At 34.5% G+C, this 9,290-nt stretch overlaps 1 pseudogene; it reads right to left on the reverse strand.

Moving 5' to 3' along the window:
* Window positions 1-1,576: 1,576 nt before the first annotated feature.
* LOC138837248 (U6 spliceosomal RNA) lies at window positions 1,577-1,673 on the reverse strand (annotated as a pseudogene).
* Window positions 1,674-9,290: the final 7,617 nt, after the last annotated feature.

Here is a 9,290-nt window from a genome sequence, read left to right on the forward strand (position 1 = left end):
TATTGTTGACATAAGGTAGGGCTGTTTTTCATGCCCTGAGGTAGCACTTTCCATTGGTACCTATTATAATGTTGTTTAAAATTAGCCTAAGGGACACTGAAAGCAAATCTCTTGGAATCTTCTGGTTGTAATTTTATTGTATAAAAGCAATCCAGTAAGTATATTATTATTATGTATCTACCATGTGGGACTGCAACAGGAGAGGGTAGACATGGTTGAAGGGCTCCCATGTCATGCATGGCCTCATTAATTGCCCTTAGATCTTGTAATAATCTCCATTTTCCTGACTTCTTTTTTAATTACAAAAACTGGAGTATTCCATGAACTGGTAGTCTTTTCTATTCTTCCCTTGACTCAATTGTTCTTGAACTAAGTCCTGTATGGCTTGAATCTTTTCTTGAGTTAGGGGCCACTGATTAATCCATACAGGATCATCACTTTTCCATATTATTTTGTCAGCATAAAGCTGTTCATCAGTGGCCCCTATGAAAAATTTTGCTCCTTTGATGAGGAGTCTATTTGTCCTATTTTATTTTCATGTCTTGCATGATGTCTCTGCCCCATAAAGAAAAGAGCAAGCTGGGGATAACATAAGGTTTGAAGTGGCCTTGCTGCCCTTCACATACCCATTTGAGTCTCTGAGCTGACTAAGCTACATTAGAAGCCCTCCCTAATCCAATTAAGGAAGAAGTCTCTTGCACTGGCCAGGCCATAGGACAATCTTTTCCAGCTATACAGGATCTGTCAGCTCCTGTGTCTAAGTGTCCTGTCATTTGTTTTCCATTGATTTAACGGCCTTGTAAGGCCTTTTATCTGTAATTTCCTGAACCCAGGCTACAGTATCTGTGGTGCCAAACCCTCCTTTTCTGTTTTGAGTCAGTGTGGGATTAGGCAAGTTTAGATATGAGAGTAAAAGTATTTGGGCAATCCTCTGACCTTTATTAACTTGAATAGTCTCTTTAGAGACCTTTTCATGACCTTTATAGTGGTAGGACTGTCTGAGTCTATTACACCTGGTAATACCTCAAAATTCTTTTTATAGTTTGAGCCACCAGCGTCTGGCAACACCAATTCTTACTGTAAAAATTCATGAATTCCGTGGAATTCTTCCAATTGAATTGCCTGCATTGGATGTCAAAATGTATTCAAGAGTTTTTGTATACATGTATAATGATTTCTGCAGAGTTTGTGAAATTTTATTCAGAAATAATTTTAACTTATCTGTTTAAATGAATAGTACAGATACTAAAGTATTTCTGGTGATTGTCTGAAAAAGAATATTTTAAAGTATTCTATGTTGTATAATGTGTCCTTTCAGATTGTATTCCATATAGAAAGTTTTAGATTCCTTTTTTTCCTAGGTCCTAATATTATTTTTCTTTGGGATAAAATGACAATGTTGTTTAATTTCAAAAGTTTTGTAAAGTTTATGTTATGTAAACGCCTTTCTGAGGTGAAGATTTAATACATTGATGTGAAACTAAATTTAATTATATGAATTACGTGTGTTGTTACACTTGTTATTTTGTAATCAACTTTTTAATAACTGTTTTTCATTTCTTGCATCTGAAAAATGAAAAATACAGAATATTTCACAAATTTTCATATCATCCTTGTGCAATTGTCATGTTAATCTCTGTATTGTAATTTGGGAATACATGCTGCTGAAGCATGTAGTATCTTCTAAATTTAAGTAGTTAATGATGCAATCTTTATACAGACTTATATCCACGGTTGCCTACTTGTAATAAGGAAACTATATTGTTCCTGACAATGCTACTGATCTTATTTTCCTAAAATTCTGTGAATAGTGGAAAAAAATATATTGTTCATCTTAATGCTCACATTTGCAAATTTTTTGTCAATGACAATTTTAAGTCTTTTTAATTTGGAATTTGATCATACTTTCAATAATTTATTGCTAGGTCCAAAGGTGATGGCTTTTTCATGTACTAATTGATCCAACTGAATTAGCTTTGTGGAGCTAATGGATTCAAAGTAAGCCTTGCTTAAGAGCTACTTCTAACCTTCTGCAGTTGACATTTTCCCAAGTGAGGTCTTACTGGCACAAATGGCTACCTGACCCTTTATTCTTCTTTCATGTAGGAAGAGACCAATCAGAATATCTTACCCTGACAGCATAGATTGTTTTACTTGAACAACACTAATCTTAGTTACCAGGGATCATAGAGAGATGAACAGTTCAGTCATAACTGTTCAGACTAGAAGGGATTTTATCAAAATATAATTGTTTATTATATCTAACATTTCAAAAGTAACTAAAGCCAAGAAGGTGAAAAAATTGATCATATTCATGATTACTTAGTATCCTGGCCTGTCTACCATCCTACCAGGCAGGAAGTTACACTACTGAATTTCTATCACCAAATATTTTCATAGTTGCAGGAGAAGTCCAGATGTTTCTTCTCATTATTAGGCCTTAAATTGGTAATGTTTTAATCACAGTGTTTTCTCTTCCCTACAGGCTGTAAATCTACAAATAGTAAAGCTTTAGGTCCAACTCTATCAAACACTGAGGTAGAGATAATGTAATAATACTTTAAAACAGAGTTGCCTTTGATACTGTAACCACAACAGAACAATGCAAAACATGTGTCTTTTTTCTTATATTATATATAGTTATATATTTTATACTTATATGTGCTGATTTTATATTTCACACAATGAAACTTACTAGAATTAGTTGATAATTTCACAAATAAATTAAAATTTATTTATTCCAATAAATAGAATTGGAATATAAATAATTAGGTTTAAAATATATATTAGAATATAAAAAATATCAACGCAGTGTCTTTGGTATAAACTTGTGATACATTCTAACTGTTCTTGGTCTTCTGAATTCACATGGTAAAAAAACAATTTTGTTTTCCCCTAATCTATAAGGGATTTTACTCTGCTTCTCTGTTTATTGTTTTAATTCACTGATCCAAAACTCTTTTTCTCCATATTTCTGAAGCATTCCTACTGATTATGCCCAAATTTTTCTGATAAGATGTCTAACAAATATTATTCTTCTGCACGACCCAATGATTCCTAGGATCCCAGGTACCAGTTACCTGCATCATCAGATAACAACGGCAAGACTTCTCACATAGGCCCATGCAACATGCAACAAAGTAATTGAAGACCCATTTCAATTTCTCATTTCCTATATTTCAGGGCCCCAATTCCTTGAGATGCAGGATTTAGCATTAAGCAATTGTGAAATGCAAGGCAACTTAAAATGAAAGATGAGATCACAAAATTTGAGAGTATGTACTATGATTCAAACATTCAACTTACAGATGGCCAGCCCATATCAGTGAACAAGTTCACAAGGTGTCATAAGATTATTTTTAATACCCCTCCCCTATGATTAATGAAAGATTTTAGTCCAGCATAAGTGGGCCAAAAAATAGTTCCTGGAAGGATAGATCCATAATTTGTCTACCAAGGCCCAGAAAAATTTACTTAGAGTTCAAATATAATTCAGGAAAACATTGAGAAGATCCTTAGTGCTGCAAAACACTGGGACTTCAGTACAACATGGTTCAGTGGTATAAAATGTCACTCTCAAACCAATGATAATCTACATTTAATCGCCTGAAAGTTATTCCTTTACAAATTAACTTTTTAAAATCACATTCGCCAAAATAACATTTGAGAAGTAGATGATACTTAGTGACATTACAAGTTTTTCAAGTGTAGGGAGCAAGTTACAATAGAGTTGAATTATTTACCCAGCACAAATGCCAAACACGTTCAACCATTCATTAAAGTCTAGAAATAGTACCAACCATAATTTGTGTTTTTCAGTAGGAGCCTTCCAGAAATGTGTTAAATAGATCAGCCTGCCAAATTTCAAACCAAAACGTTTGCTAATAAAGTAAATGTCATCATTTAATAAGGTACATTTTAAAACGTCACAAATAGTTGTCCTATCATATGCAATATTATGTTTTCCCTGTCTGTGTAACATAGGGAGAAATATGACTTTAAGTCTTGAATATGGGTACTCATCAGAGATATGACAAACATAAAATCTGTCTTCTATTTCTATCACATTCCTATATAGGAATAAATTTTAGTTTTCTTCTTTTTCCAAAACTTATAGGTAGTAAAAAATAATATACCATGTAAAATAAAACAATCACACCACTGTACAAAGCTATTTATAAAAATTTGTAGCTAGGAGTACATTCTATGCATTTTTTAACTTTCTCTTTGACTGAGATTAATCTTCCAAATGGATGAGAATAAAATCATGTTTAGATGCTTCACGTCTCCAGTCTTGCAAATTGTTACTGCAGATGAATGAATTATGGAAATATAAGCTGACATCAGTTCAAGCATATGCAGAATGTAAACTCCATGAAATGTATATAAACCTTTCAATATATTAATAGACAGTTTAACAGGATGACTATCAGGAAGTTGAAAACAGAAAGAAATTATAGTAAAGACATAGAATGAATGAAAAATGAACAAGGGGCAAGTACAGCTAGAATACTCAATGTACACATATGATAAAGGAAGTGGTAAATCTGAAATAAATATTGGAGAAGCATTTGGTTGAGAATGATGGAAGGAGTGACTCTGATCCAAGAGAAATGGGCAATTAGATGGATATATTTAATTGTAACATACTTGCACAACCTTTTGAAATTCAGTTTAAAAACACAACAAAAAACAAAAACACACAACAATCACAACCAACCAGAAATCTCTAGAGAGTATGAATATTTCCTCCCAAAATTTTAAGCAGTTAATGAAGGGTAGTCTTGGGAAAAGCAAAGAACGCTGTCCAAAGAGAGAAGTTTGGGATAGGAGAGAATTTTGAACAGATTTAAATAGATTGTCTAAGGTTATAAATCACCTACATCTGCTGCAAATAGTATCTTTCTTCTAGGAGTTCTCTGTCTGAACTGGATAATCCAGTCGTGAGACACACTTGATAGCTTGTGAAGATAGAATAGAAGAAACAAGATCAAGAACGCATTACTCCACTGGAGAGAAAACAATCCTCCATATTTTCTCTAATCTTTCTTCACTACTCTTTCTTCATACTTTTAAGTCAATTGATTTTGAATTATATTTTTCCTTCTTTCTTCTGGCAAAGTAATTGGTCAAAGTAATTCATTAAATATTATTTGCCATTTTCTTCTTTCATGCTGATTAATTGGCCAGGCGAGTCTATTAAACTTCCCTCTTGCATTTGGTTGCCATGAAACAACATCTATGTCAATGAGAAGAAATCTAATGTAAAACTTTGTCTCCAGAAAACAGTCCAAGAAGCTGTAATCACCAACATTTGGCTGTATTTTTTCATTTTTCTTTTACCTTGAAAGTCTTCTTGTGTCTAAAATGCCCACAAACATAAGTACTCCATCACTTTTTGGTCCAATCAATTCTAACCTAAAAGATATATTTTGCTAAGAAGATGGTTAGAGGAAACTGAAAAATACTGCACTTTTATCTTCTATCGTAAGACTCTCCTTAGATACCATATCAGGAACAATGAAGTTATTCTATGCAAAATTATTTCAATAGATTATTTTTCTCTTGGTCTTGCATTTGTTCACCAAGATGTATGGAGGAGAGTAGAGTTAAATCACCTATACCTAGAAAGAGAGTGTCTGTTACAAAAGGTAAATGCTTCTATGTCCTCCTCTTAGCTCTTGCCTGATTTACAATTAATCACAGCATCTTAGCTTCAAGTCTAGTGAAGCTGAAGGATTATATGGGCTCCACCACTGTTACATCTTCATGATTTGTCTTTGAAAACTCTTTAAGTTGCCTCATTTGGATGTGGAATGTATTTTCATGTCTCCATTCAATCTGTTTGGCATTGTAGTGAGCCAAATAGGCTCTGTAAAATCACTTTAGTTAGTAAAAATATTAACACAAGTTAGGGCTGGGAAGTTGGCTCTTTGGTAGAGTGCTTGCCTTGAATGCCTGAGACCCTGGGTTTTATTCCTCAGCACCACATAAGCAAAAGGAAAAAAAGCCGAAAGTGGTGCTGTGGCTCAAGTGGTAGAGCGCTAGCCTTGACCTGAAGACCTGAGGGACCCAGGCCCAGAGTTCAGGCCCCACGACCGGACCCTCCAAAAACTATTAATACAATTTGTATAAAAAGTTTGGATTCCCTTCACTGCTAAAGCCAATATGCTTAGCTAGGGCTTCTAAGAACTATGTTTTCTTACCTTTTCCATTTGCTCAATTCTATTCTGAACCCAAAACATTTTGGCTTATGTAATAAGAGAAGTCTTCACTATCTCATGTTATTAAAGATATTATTTTTTGTGAGCCACTTAGAAATGTGAAATCATTGGTTTGAATTATATAATCAGATTTTTTTCTGTTTCACTGCTTCAAATGCAAAGACATTGTAGAAATTGTTACAAACAGAAATGTGTAAACCCAACACCTTCTTGCATTTTGGAGGGCACTTTCTCCCTGAATATTTTGACTCAAATTATCTTTTTTAGAGAATTACTGTTTTGTAATTAAAGGTAAATTCACAAATTTTGATGTCTTATTTTTTAAGAACTTGAATTTAAATTCCAATACAACCTTGTTTCACACAGTAAGAATATATTTCCTGGGTAAGGATAATTCCAAGGGAACCAACCGGATTTACAGCAACGTTTCTGAGGTTTGTTTAGTGTGAAAAAGAGCCATCTTCACCCACATTGCTTCTTCTCTACTAAGTGTCCATGGATTTCTTTGCATGAAAGCCTATTGTCCCAGGAAATTTTAAATTTTCTTAATAGGCTAAGTTGTTAAAAATTTTGAACAATTCAAATTTATCTGTCACAACTTTAAAACTCTTGAAATCCCTTTATCAGAACCGCGAATTCACCAATCCTAATTCCACCTTTACCATCCAAAAGTTCACATGCTCTTTTCATGATATAGTGTCCATGCAACTATTATTTTCCAGTAGCTTTGTACTGCGTATATATAGCCATATAAGCTGATGCTAAGCAAAATGAATTCCAAGATAGGGAACCAGATTTTTTCATTTGTGGTTGTCGTTTTTGATGAACTATGTGATTTGTTTTCTTTGAGTTTTTCCCCTATAGTTCATTCCTGCTGTATTTGATTTTGTATTGTGTATGCATTCACCTTAAATAGGTAAGGGAAGAGGAAAAACAAAATGTTGAGACAAAAGACAAAGGGAAAACCAATGCAATAGCAGCACTCACAAGACAATATGTTGGAAATGTACCTTATAACTTGTGAGGGGTGAAGGGGTGAAGGAAAACTGTGAGAAAAATGAAGGAGGGGTAACAAGTTTGAAATGTTTTTTATTCACTACCTTACAATTACTGTAACCTCACTGTATATCAATTTGATAATAATATTGAAAAAATAAGCTGCGTAAAATGTAATTTTACTGTATTGGCACAGTAAATATTATTCTTTATGTATCAATATTTTAAAAATCAATTCTATTTGACATCTAATTAAAATTGATTACCTCTTTTTTATCAGAGGGTCATCAACGTGATTGTTATGCAACTAGAAAATATTTTCATAATACACTTGCCGAATTTTTCAAAAAAGAATGAATTTATTAGTTTCTCATTCTAAAACATCAAAACACTTTAATGCTATGTAAACCCATAACTTTTAAAATTAAATAATTTGTTAAGAAGACAGAGTATATATTTTCTTCAAAATTCATATGACAAATAACTACTCATAATTACTCATTTTTAAATTCTCAACATTCCATATGTTAGAGATTCAAAATAGTACTTTTTTGCATGTTATAAAATTCTGCAATAGATGCAGTTTCCAATGGAGTGTACAGATTGAGAAGTCAATAGAAAAATAGCCACATTCTGGTAGAGAATAAAACTATAAAGCATCTGTAATAATTCGTCAAGAGTAAGCATTATTTTTTATCAGAGTAAGCTGTTATTTCTATGACTATCGATCCCAAGATTTATGCCATGAAGTCGTTCTAGCCCAACAGTTTCCAACTTGTAAGGGGCACCCTAAAATTCCTTAATTCATATCATGAATAGCTTATCTCTATTGTGAAAAATACTACACCTCTGCTAATGTGATGCCCTCCGTGTTCTGGAAAGAACATCACAATAACCTGAGATGCATAATTTTTTCTCCACTGGTATTCTTGAGATCAGATCACTTGCAATTATTATTTATATTTATACTTTTTAAATTATCATAGATATTCAGGAAGCTAAGATTGGAAAATTATGGTTCAAAGCCCACCCTGGCAGGAAGGTTTCATAGAATCTTATATCCAATATACTTCTCCACAAAAGCCAGACACAAGTGGCACTGAGGTTGAAGTGGTAGGGCATGAGCCTTGAGCATAAACAGACTCAGAGACACTGCCCAGGCCAAGAGTTCAAGCTCTAGGCAAACCAATAAAACAAAAACAAAGTTGAGTACAAACCCCAAACCTAGCATTTTTCTCAATGTATACAGAGGCATGTAAATAAGGAAATGGCTTCCTGTGTTACTTAGAGGTTGAAAAAAGAAGATGTCACACAACAACTCTCTTCATACCATTTTAAACCAAACCCTCAAAAATTGCTGTTTTTCTTTCTTTTTTTGCAGGTAAGGGGTAGGTTTATTCAGTAGGCCTGCTGGGACCAGGCAAGGTTGGCACTCCACGTGGCTGGGAATGAGAGAGAGCTGGTAAAGAGAGGAAAGAGCTAGAGCAGAGAGAGCTAGAAAAGAACAGAGAGAGAGAGGTAAAAACAGAGAGAGAGAGCTCGAATAGAACAGAGAAAGAGAGAGCTAGAAATGAACAGAGAGAGCAGAGAGCTAGAAACGAACAGAGAGAGCGCCTGGGCCTGTGCTAGGCCTTATCTAGGATATGGGTGGGGAAAGGTGTGGCCACATCAAATTCAGATGTGACTTCTTCCAGGTGTCACAGTTGCCTATGTAACGCAGGTACAGGGTGGAGACTTTGCTGTGAGGAGGGTGGATTCTGCTAGCCATCCAGGTGCGGACCTTACATTCCAGCCTTTTAATAATCTTGAAATAGGGCTAGGATTCTCTCTGGCTACTTCCTGCTGATAAGGGGCGTGGACAATAGGGGTAAAAGGCTGGAATTTGGTCCCCTCCCAGAAGGCAGTGAGCAGTAGCTGTCCTTTGGTTGATTGAGTCCTTGGGTGAAGACTGGAGAAGTCTTATGAGCATTGAGCGGCTGGAAAAATAAATACTAAACAGCAAATAAATGGCAAGAGGAAGGACTTGGGGCTGAAAATGTTGGTAGAAATGTCCCTAGCTACTTCTGATAT

The sequence above is a fragment of the Dipodomys merriami genome, unplaced genomic scaffold (genome assembly GCF_024711535.1).
Source record: "Dipodomys merriami isolate MVZ:Mamm:240054 unplaced genomic scaffold, mDipMer1.0.p SCAF_268, whole genome shotgun sequence".
In the NCBI taxonomy this organism is placed as follows: Eukaryota; Metazoa; Chordata; class Mammalia; order Rodentia; family Heteromyidae; genus Dipodomys; species Dipodomys merriami.